The sequence below is a fragment of the Amblyomma mixtum genome, chromosome 5 (assembly GCF_055824585.1).
Source record: "Amblyomma mixtum isolate Tamu chromosome 5, ASM5582458v1, whole genome shotgun sequence".
Classification (NCBI taxonomy): Eukaryota; Metazoa; Arthropoda; class Arachnida; order Ixodida; family Ixodidae; genus Amblyomma; species Amblyomma mixtum.
The window spans coordinates 166,343,295-166,354,993 of NC_143016.1; positions in this window are offsets into that span (position 1 = coordinate 166,343,295).

An 11,699-nucleotide genomic window follows, 5' to 3' on the forward strand; every position below is an offset into this window, starting at 1 on the left:
AGCACTTGCTTGAGTAGCATGACTTTTATCCTTTGAAATAGCCTTTCTGCTGCCCCGTTCGATGAAGCGTGGTAGGGTGGCGTACGTGTGTGGCGAATCCCGTGAGAAGAGGGGAGATTGGAGAACTCCTGCGCAGTAAACTGAGGTCCATTATCACTGATCAGTTCCTCTGGGTAGCCATACGCTGCAAATATCTCCTTGAGACAGTCGATTGTTTTCGACGTCGTTGTATTGCGGAGGGATTTTCCTTCTATCCACTTTGAGTAAGAGTCTACTAGACGGAACAATTTCGAGCCATCCTTCATGGCGAAATCGACATGGACTCTGTGCCAAACACGAGTTGGTTAAGTCCACGGATGCAATGGCCATGGTGCCTTCGCAGGCATGGTTGTTTGGCACACTGTACATTGGCGGACATTGTCTTCAATGTTGTTGTCACTCAACGGCCACCAAACAAACGACCTAACAAGCATTTTCATTCTTTGCATTCCAGGGTGTTCTTCATGTAGCAATGTTAATACTGCTTCCCAAAGTTCGTCCGGAATGATCACTCGCTGGCCCCACATGATGCAGCCTTGCTCATACGACAGTTTGTTTCCACGGCCGTAAAAGGGCTGAAATTTATCATCGTGGTGTGCGGGCCAGCCAGATAAGGTGAACTGCACGACTTTGGAAAGAAGACGATCCCTTTTAGTCGCAGCAGCAACCTGGCTCGCAGTGAGAGGCGTTGACTCAAACACTGCAATACATTTTTCAGTGTCGTCTTTATGCTTGACAAGAAGTGGAATCCTTGAAAGAGCGTCGGCAACTACCATGTTTTTGCAGTTCCTGTAGCGCAGTGTGTACTGAGAAGCTGCTGAGGTGATAGCCCAACGCTGAATCCTGGCTGCAGTTAAAGATGGAATTGGTTTATCCGATGCCAAGATCCCCAACAGTGGTTAGTGGTCTGTACAAAGCGTGAATTTGCGCCTGTACAGGTATCTATGAAACATGCTCAGACCAAAAATTAAGGCCAGGGCTTCCTTCTCGCCTTGCGCATTATTGCGCTACGCTGCACTTAATGTTCTGGAGGCAAATGAAATGAGTCTTTCTGAACCATCAGGCATGACGTGAAAAATTACTGCCCCAAGACCGTAGGCCGATGCGTCGCAGCTTAAACCGATTGGCTTTTTCACGTCGTAAAAAGTCAGAACTTGACTGTGGATGAGGCGCTGCTTGGCTTCCATGAATGATGTTGAACATGCGTCCGTCCACGCACAACTTATGTCCTTTTTGAGCAGGTCGTACAAAGCTGCAGCTACTTTAGCTAAATGCTTAATGAATTTTGCGTAGAAATTCAGCAGGCCCAAGAAGGCTCGCAGTTCAGTTGCGTTGCTTGGCTGAGGGGCTTCCGTGATGGCTTTTATCTTTGTTGAAGTTGGAAAAACGCCATCTGCTGTCACTTTGTGTCGAAGATAAACGACGGACTGCTTGAAAAATTCACACTTCTGGTCTTTTACGCTGATATTGTGCTTGGTCAGTCGTTGAAGTACCTTTTCCACGGTTTCTTGACAGTCATCTATGTTCTCGCCTACGACAACGAAGACGTCGTCGATATAGCAACTCACTTTTGGAATCCCTTCTAAGACTTCGTTCAATAACGACTTAAAGATAACGGGTGCGCTGGAGATGCCGAATGGAAGGCGCTGAAACTGAAATAATCAGAGATAAATGTTCGCCGTTAGCAGCGCTTTGCTTTCCTCAGCAAGCGGCACTAGCTGATGGGCTTGTGATAGATCCAGGACGCAAAAGATTTTCCCTCCTGTGAGCATGGAATACAAATCTTCCGGCAATGGCAAAGGGTAATGGTCGGTTTTTAAAACAGGATTAACCGCGACCTTGTGGTCGCCTTATAACCTTAACCCTGCGCCGCCTTTTTTCGCGACCACTACCAGAGGCGTTGCCCAGTCACTTTTTTTGACCCTCTTTAGTATTCAGTCTTGCTAGAGCTGTTCCGACTCCTTTGCTACTTCCTCTTTGATGGCAAATGGTATTGGCCGTGCTTTTGAGAACACTGGTTGAGCCCCTTCCTTTACAAATATGCGAGCTTCGAAGTTTTTGATGACGCCCGGGGTGCTCTTGAAAACCTCGGGATACTTTTTCCCTAAGGCTTCTACCCTCTGCTCTAATGGCCTATCCGTGGGCAGACTGTATACTGCTTTCCAGTTTATCTGGAGTTTTTCCAGCCAGTCTGTTGTCATGAGAGCGGGCATCGGCGTTCCGTTTCCCTGCACTACCACTACGGGCAAAGACATTTCGCTTCCGTCCTGCTTGACTAAGACGTTTGCTTTTCCAAGTACCTTTCGCTTTTCTCCGGTGTAAGTGTGCAACGACACATTTGATTCCACATATTTAACATGCGGGAAATACTGCTCATAGAACTGCTGTGGTACGATCGTGACCGCTGCACCTGTGTCAATTATCATCGAAACAGTCTTCCGTTCAATGTTCAGGTCGACGCTGTAGCCCCTTGAACTTTTGCCCGAGTAGACCACAGTCTGACAACTCAAGTCTTCGGATTCGTCGACCGTGGTGCCGACGTATATGACAGCTTTTCCTTTGGTTCCTCTTTTGCAGACGGCTTGCAAATGCCCTTTTTTGTCACAATTTCTGCACGTGTGGTTGGGATACCAACATTTTTCTCCCGCATGACGCTTTCCGCAATGCTTGCAAGCACTTCGCCGCTCTTCCTCTCGCTTATCTTTTGACCATGCAACCGCCCTCGATTTCTTTCCCTTATCACGATGACGTTCGCCCTGAATTAAGTAGACGCTGCACGGTTTTGTGTCAAACTCATGCACTTGCTTCGCCTGTTGTGCCGCTAGCACTATTTCTAGCGCCATTTTGCACGCCAGCTCGAACGTCAAGTCAGCCTGTGCGACAAGAGCCCGTTGCGTTTCCTCGTCACGCAAACCAGCTACAAGTCTGTCCCTTAAGGCATGATTTAAAAACGTGCCGAAATTGCAATCTCTTGCAAGATGCTTCAGTTCGGTGATGAAATCTTTGACGCTTTCATTTTCTTGCTGCATTCGGCGATTAAATTTACAATGCTCTGCGATAATTGAATGAACTGGGCTGAAATGAGCTTCCAGAAGCTATTTAAAATTTTCGAAGGTCTTCTGGGAAGGGAAATGTGGCACAGATATCTTCTTTAGCTCTTCGTATGCTTGCGCGCCGAGTACGTTCAGAAACAACTTCAATTTCTTGTCTGCAGAGACTTCATTTATGTCCAGGAAGTTCTCGAAGCGTTCAAAATGCGAGCGTATGTTGTCGATTTTCGGGTTCAATTCGGGCATTCTGCCGAGCATAGAAGCATGTCCGGGTGTCACCCAGACTTCGCGCACTTTTACGTGGGAAGCTCCCAGACACCCTTAGAGCGTGTGGGGGTAGCGGTCTCGGACTCGAAGGAGATGCCCTCGACTCAGCGTGGCAAGCTTAGCGGGGACCAGCCACCAAGTGACAAGAGGTTTTTGGGCGTTCGGTGCCCAGCTTTCGCTGGTCGCAAGCCAGAGAATGGGTCGGAGCCAAAGGTACACAAAACAAAACAAGGTTTATATAGCAAAGAGACGATACAGAGGATTTCACAATCACTAGTACAAACACATACAAAGTGATTAATAAAACAATGCAACTCGTGCAAAGTTAAACTCGAGAGAGAATACAATACAGAGGCAATATTGCACCTAAAGTGCACTAACACACGAGAGAGAGGTAAACAAACAAAACACAATTTGTTCACCGGGCACTGCGGCAGTCCGACGACCAGAGTTCCACGACGATGCCGTCCCGCAGACTGGCGACCGTTGCCTCGTTGGTCCGATGCTGGCCGAGTGGTGTTTTCACGGGAGTCGAACGGGCGCGCTTCGATGAAGCTTAAACGGCGGTCCGGACTGACTGATAGCTATCAGCGTCCTTCTTTTATAGGCTCGCTCTCACGTCTGTTTGTTCTACGCGCCAAAGTAGGCGCGCACATACACGCAGTATCTCCCGTGTAGTTTCCCTTTCTTTCTCTCGCCAGCCGCGCGTCCTCATTGGTTAAAGTCAGGAGTCGTTTCGCGAAGGTTCCAGCGTGTTCTAGCGTGGCGCCGTCGTGGCGGCGTAGCCGACGTCCGAGTGCCGAGGAGGGGGACGTGACTTAGTGCACGCAAGGCTACGCCCTTTTCCTCCGGTCAGCAGAAGAACCGACTCGCATGTTCCAGAATCTTCGGCGTGGATGACTCATTCCTTCGGGGCACGCCATGGCGATGGAGAGAGAGGCACGCGCTCGGCAGGGGCTTTCCCTCTCTCCCGTTGGGCTCGCGCCGGCGAGACGCCGTGCGAGCGGCGGTTTTTCTTTGTTTGTTTCTAGAATGCGCCGAAGTTTGTGACACCGGGTTCTGCCATAATGAGCAAATTACACTTATCTGCCCCGCTGGTTTCCTCGATGTGCCTTGCCCGTGTTGCCGGTTCTTGTTTGCTTGCTCCCGCCAGCAGCTGAAGTCCATGCAAGGGCTCCATGACGCCTTGCTTCCTCGCGACGTTCTTGCGCTGCTCCCGGCCGTCGATGAAACCGTGGCTGCAAGGGCTCCGTGTCGCCTTGCCCCGTAGGCGGTTCAGCCTCGTGACGGCTGTTGGCCGGCGGCGGTTTACTGCGCGCTGGATCCCATCCTCGTCGCCAGATGTTCTGTTATATGCAGCAGACGCTTCTGTGGTAGCAACGCAAAAAGCTTTTTATTTGAGGCAGCAGCGTACTTTTTTAGATAACGCTGCATGCCGGTCAGGCACATGTCATTGCTGGTACAATCTTATCAGACCGGCTGGCCGATACAGAACAGTTAGCAAACGACTGCGGTTGTCTGCTGAAATCGCGGATCAGAGGTGCAGCTACATTTTCAGCCTCCTATTTTAGCTTCGCACAGATTGAGGTAGACGGCCACGTATACTCATCAGAATTTGAAAAACAATTCTCAAAGCTTACAGGACCTCTGTCTTCATCTTTGCATGGCTTTAGGTAGTTTCTAAGCGGATATTTATTAGAGTTCACAGGTCGCCGTAGCAAAGAGTGCCGTACTGTGTTTCCACTAAGTTCCAAGTGTGGCTGGCGCATCGAAGCAGAACCTCTTGTATCGGGTATGTGGACAATTTAGTCAGCCGCCTTTCAATCTACACATAAGCTTTCCATCAAATCTTTCGGATGAACGCTAAAAGCGCAAAATTTTCTCCGGTGTACCGTGACACTACAACTTCCCGGTTGCGAAATTTCTATGAAGAAGATTACCTATAAATGTAAACAGTCAGGTCACCCCGCTGTCTGCCGCCGAGTGGAACTGCTTTCGTGAGTCATTCGGTGATTAAGACTAAAAGAACGTTGCCTTATGACAACTGCGGCCCAAAGTGCGTATACCACCTGTCTAGGCCGAGAGGACAGCTGCGTCTGGTCATTTCAATGTTTTCTGCTTGTAGGCTACCCTAAACTGAAATGTGCACAGTGCCAGACGAATAAATATTTGTAGATTTGTGTGTCAGAGAATGCTCACCGCGATGAAGAATCCTCACAGTTGCGTACTACTGCAGGTACGACTACTCTGCAACGTATCTCACTCTACTCAGCAACGACTCTCCCACAATATTTTAAAACTTCGGCCCTATTATATGGGCAACTAATATCCAGTATTGGTAAACGAGTGTTATAATCTGGTGAGATCTTGGTAGACCGGATGATCGGCGCAGAATAGGGGAGAAAAATGCGGAGATATTGTCTATGTTTAATATGAACACTACACGAATGTACTCGCAAATTATAAAAACAAAAAAGAGGCAAAAGAAAATACCCATATGTTTTACTTCACATATATGCACTAAAAGCAAGAAAATAAGATACTTAGTCGGAACATGAAAAAGAAACAAGTTCACGATTACAGTTTTCTTGTAAGCTCAGGTAAAATAGGAATGATAAAAAAGAGAAACAGAAATAAGGCAATCTGGAACCGACGGTCAAGCGAGGCGCGCAACATTGCAGGCCCTCTCGACGCAAGCGCAACTGTAAGTCGTACTCTTGATGGCCTAATAGCGCGTAGCATCGCCGCCGGCATCTACGACAGCTCTCATCCTGCCAGGAAGGGAGTTGTACAGCGAAGCGCACAGGTCATCATTGGCCCTTAATTCTCCCCACGCTCTTGGACTGCTGTCCACAAATGGTCTGCCGACAAACCATGCAGGTTTTTACCCTACAGCGCAACTTTAATGTTCCCCCATAGGTTCTCGATGATTTTGAGGTCTGGTGATTGCGGAGGCCAATCCATCCCGACAATTCCCCAGTTCTGCCGATACGAGGCAACCCTCTTGGATGTGTGTATTGGGGAGCGGGCGTGTTGAAGAACGAAGTCCATGTCAGGGAAGAGGTCGTCTGCAAAAAATGGCAAAGCCACATGGTCCAGTATAGAGCAGTAACCCTCCGACGTGAATCGCCCAGGTATTCGGACGAGAGGTCTAAGGCCAGCCTTCGTGAGGGCGCCCCCTGCTGTCACAGAGGCCTTTCCACTGGCGGCAACTTGTCGTATGAATTGCGAGATATACCTGCAAGAAAGATGGAGTGCAGGTACTATATTCTTGTTTGCTTTGTTGCCGTGAAAAAAAAAAAACACAGTGTTCTAGTGTCGTAAAAGAAGTAATTGTATTTTGTTACAGCGCACTTGTTTGGTGTGATAACATGTAAATTTGTTATATGCATACATTTGCTATAAGAATTATACATCAGCCATCCGAAACCGACTTTCAGCGGAGGGCTACTTCTGAAGGCATACTACGTGTTAACTTTATTGAGTCTTTCAACTTAACTTTTATTTCTAGAAGCCAAGATAATTACCACAAGCAACGGAAAAAAATAAAAGCTTGGCTGCTTATATAGCGATACCGCCTTTGTGTCAATCGGCTGCGCTGTCAAATGGCTGAGAAGCAATAAAAAATAGAATTGAAGTATACAGTGATTTTATTGAGAGCGTCATTAGCAAACTGAGAAAAATGATTTTATTGAGAGCGTCATTAGAGCGTCATTGGGGGCGTGATTCCGGCGCTACCATGACACCTCCGCTCACGTTATGGCTCTTCATGCAGGTTTTCAACGTGGCTGTCTCGTTACAATGCGATCGTGACTGCCTTCTGCCCAGCATCAACGAATCCTCACCACCGGGCAATGTTCTAAGTTGTTTCGTGGAACCTTTCAACGCCGATGCCTTCCTCGTCACTGAAGCGTGTGGTGCCGCTGAATTTGGACAATGTCCGCTGCCAGTCACCCAACATTGGACCGTCGACGAACATCATCTCGTGCTACAAAAGGGGCGTAAAAGCAGTCTTCCTCTGGGGCGTGATTCCGGCGCTACCATGACACCGCCGCTCACGTTATGGCTCTTCATGCAGGTTGGTGGAATGCCTCCTTACGGCACCGATGTTTTGTGCGTTTTGCCGGTTCCGCCCCATGTGATTTTTGCAAAAGTGTGTTCACGCTCTGCTTTTATCGAGAATGCAAAGCACTGTCGAAGGCGACGCTATTTGTTAAAGCGTAGGGCTGTGTTTTTCATGCTGCTGCTGTTATTGTGCGGAGACGTTGAACTGAATCCAGGGCCTGATAACGACTCTGCTCTTCAACAGCTTCTAGATGGCCAGGCTGATATTAAGCAGAAATTGTTATGCATTGAGGAATACCAGGCTGAGAACAAGGCTAATATGCAGACTCTTCACACGAGGTTGACAAAACTAGAGATGCAGATTGGCCATCTTGATGAACTGAAGAGCACTGTTGCGAAATGCCAGGAGAATAATCAATTGCAACATGCCGAGCTACAGAGCCTGAGGGCCAAATTAGATCAGCTAGAGAACAGGAGTCGGCGTTTCAACTTGCTTTTCTTTGGCATTAAAGATACAGATCAGCAAGAATCAAATGCAACAAGTGAAAATCACGTGAAAGAAGTCTGCAGGGAACATATGGGAATTGAAGATTTAAAATTTGAAAAAGCCCACCGAATTGGCAAATTTCGCCCAAGTAAAAAGCGACCCATCATTGTAAAGTTTGCGACACATAAGGAAAAGTTAGCAGTCTTTGCAAAAGCAAAAACACTCAAGGGTACTTCTGTCAGTATATCTGATGATTACTGCGATAATGTACGAAAGAAACGAAAAATCCTCTGGGAATACGCGAAAGCACATTGTGATGAACCAGATCGTCCGGTCATCAGATATGATACTTTATGCCTGAAGGATGGAAAGTATGTATACGATGAAAATCAAGAGTGTGTGAAGCGGGTCACGTGACTTAAAGCCGATAACTGTCGCTTGTCTTTTTGATAGTTAATTGCCGTAGCATTAAAAACAAAAAAGATGAATTACTGGGTCTTGTGGAACTGACGAAGTCGTCCGTCGTTCTTGGATGTGAGTCATGGCTACATGGTGATAATGCTGATAGTGAAGTGTTTCCAAGTAATTACTGCAGCTATAGGAAAGATTGCGACACGCATGGTGGGGGTGTTTTCATTCTGGTAGACGAAACAGTTCATTCCCAGAAACTTGATATTGACGTAGGAACCAGTGAGGCTGTTTGGGTCAAAATACGTTGAGGAAATGGTAAATCTATCGCTGTGTATTCATTTTACCGACCACCGGGAAGTGCATCCGAAATCTTAAGCGATTTTTTGAAAGCTGTCGAATCAGTTAAGCATGATTACATGGCCATCGGAGGTGACTTTAATCTACCTCAAATTGATTGGTCCCATTTAGGCATGGTATCAAGTAGCGCTAATAAGGATACTAAAGCAATGCTTAATATTTGCGCCTCTTTCGCTTTGACGCAAATCGTGACTCAACCAACTCGTGGGAACAACGTTCTAGATCTTTTCTTGACTAACATTCCTGAGGCTGTGCACCCTCCTGTAATCTTGCCCGGGATCAGTGATCACAGTTCAGTCCTGTGCGAAATGAAGCTGGATTACGTCAGAGTTAGTGATGGCGGGCGGCGTCGCATATATACCTATAGTAAAGCACGTGTCAGTGATATCTGCGCTGCTCTCGAATCCTACTTTTATGTGTTTGAAACACTATCTGAAACAATGTCAGTTCACGAGTTGTGGAAAATTTTCAAAGAACAAATTTTAGAGTTAAGTGAAATGTACGTTCCTAGATGGATCTTGACGGCACGACGAAGTAAAAGCAAGCCTTGGATTAACAAAACTGTGCGCAGGTTCATATACAAAAGACAGGCTGCTTACAGGGCGTATAGAAGGAATCCTTCTATACAGAACAATGAAAAATTAAAATATACAGCAAACGCAGCGAAGGTAGCCGTTAAACAAGCAAAAGACTTATTTTTCTTTTCATTTGCGCATAAAAGAGCGCACTAAAGAATTTTGGCACTTCATGAAAAGTAACGGCAAGGAGCAAGTATCGATTCCATCTCTTGTACATGAAGGTTCCATTATCGACGAGAGTATCGATAAAGCTGAGTGCGTGTTGTGTTGTGTTGGGTTTTATGGCACATAGGCAGCTAAGGCCATCATGCGCCAAGCTCAACGTATAGAATGAGTTTTCTGTAGAATTTTCAAAAATGTTAAAAATCATCGCTGGTGTAGATGGCCTAATAATACTGTACTACCTAGTAATAACGGAAGAAACGAAATTTAGACATGGCTAATGTTAAAAGCATTAAGAAGGTCAGGTAGTCTCAGCGCCTATCCTTGCCTGGGCAAGGATCCCGAGGCTCCCAACCAGACAAATAAAAACCTCAGCCTTCTTCTCATGAATGAGAAACTAGCTGAGGTGTATCACCTAATAAAGTGAACTAGCGGATCGAAATTTAGTTTTTCAAGCACGCCTGCTTCTTTTAAAAAGCTAAAAAGAGAAGGTATGTTAACAATTGCATTATCATCTAAAAGCAGTGCTGGGTGAAAAGGAATGCATTCATTATAAAATTCAGTGAAATATTTTTTTCTTAGTTTTTCCAGTTTCGCACAAGAGAATAAAATGTGGTTAACGGTAAGTTCATCTCCGCATTCTTCGCAAATAGGTTTGTTTTGTTTTGTTAGCAGGAAGTTATGTGTAAGGTGAGTGTGGCCTATTCGGAGACGGCAGAGAATCCCTTCCTTGAAGCGTTCCTGGTGGTCACACGACCTCCATTCCCCTAAAACCGGCTTTACTAAGTGTAGTTTATTTTTGACTTCACTGTTCCAAACCGACTGCCATTTCTTCCTTAATTTCCGTTGTACTAATTTTATCCAATCGTTAAAAGGTATGTTTACTTTTTTTGTTTCCATCCTACGAGCTTGAGCAGCGTACAAGTCTGCTTTCTCGTTCCCTTTTATTCCGATATGACTCGGGACCCAGCAGAGTTTTATATTTTGTCTTTTAGCTGCGGCTGTTACTATGCTGTGTATAATGCCACCAAGAATAGGAGTGGTAGCGTTTCTAGCGTGGAGAGCTGTAAGCACACTTAAGGAATCTGTGTAGATTATACTGTTTGTGAGGTGCTCCTTTAATATTTTGTCTATGGCCACCCAGACTGCGTAACATTCTGCAGTGAAGATGGATGCGCAATTTGGAAGTCTTACTGTTTTCTCCGAATTACCTCGCACCACTGCACTTCCTACGTCAACATCTGTTTTTGAGCCATCTGTATAAAAATCTGTGAACTTGCTGTATTTTTGATCGAGTGCAAGAAATTCTTGTAGTATATGTTGTCGTGCAGTTTGTTTTTTATGAAATTGAGTAAGGGTGAAATCAAATTTTAGGAAAATTGTACCATGGAGGCAGTGGATCTTGTCTTCGAGCAATGTCGGGTAATGCATCTTGTAGGCCGAGGTTTTGGCACATCTCTTCAAAACGCAGGAGGAGTGGTCTGATAGCTAGTGGTTTGCTATTAAACAGTGTTCTCGATGGGCAATTTGTAACAATAGGGTGACAGATATGTTTTGGTAAGGAACGGATTTTTAGAACGTATGAGCATGTAAGTATGCTTCTTCTATCTGTAAGAGATGGTTCATTTGTTTCAACGTAAAGACTATTAATGGGTGACGTCCTGTAAGCGCCAGCTGCAAGACGTAAACCTAAATTGTGCACTGGGTCCAGTCGGTTCAGGTACGATGGCCTTGCTGAACCATATACTATACTACCAGAGTCTAATGGTGATCGTACTACAGAGCGATAAATTTTTAGGCCTGCCCTGTCAGAACAACAGTGCTTATGTGAAAGGACTGAGTATGTTCAGTGATCGGGAAGTTTTCTTTTTTAACGTGTTAATATGAGGCAGGAAGGTGAGTTTTCTGTCAAATGTTATGCCTAGAAATTTATGTTCATTTTCTACAGGTAAATCTATTTCGTTAAGGTGTAGGGTGGGGTCTGCCTATAAGCCTCGTTTGAGTGAAAACGTAATGGCCACTGTTTTCTGTGGGGAAAATCGGAAACCATTTCTGTCTGCCCATGTTGTCAGTTTATTTATTGTTAGCTGTATTTGTCTTTCACATGTTGATAAGTTCGAGGATGTGTAAGCTATCTGTAGGCCGTCTACATAAAGTGAATACATAACAAACCTTGGTATTATTTTGTTAAGAGAATTCATTTTTACAATAAAAACAGTTGTGCTTAAAATACATCCTTGAGGCACTCCATTTTCCTGAATAAAATCCCTCGAAAGGGTTGAG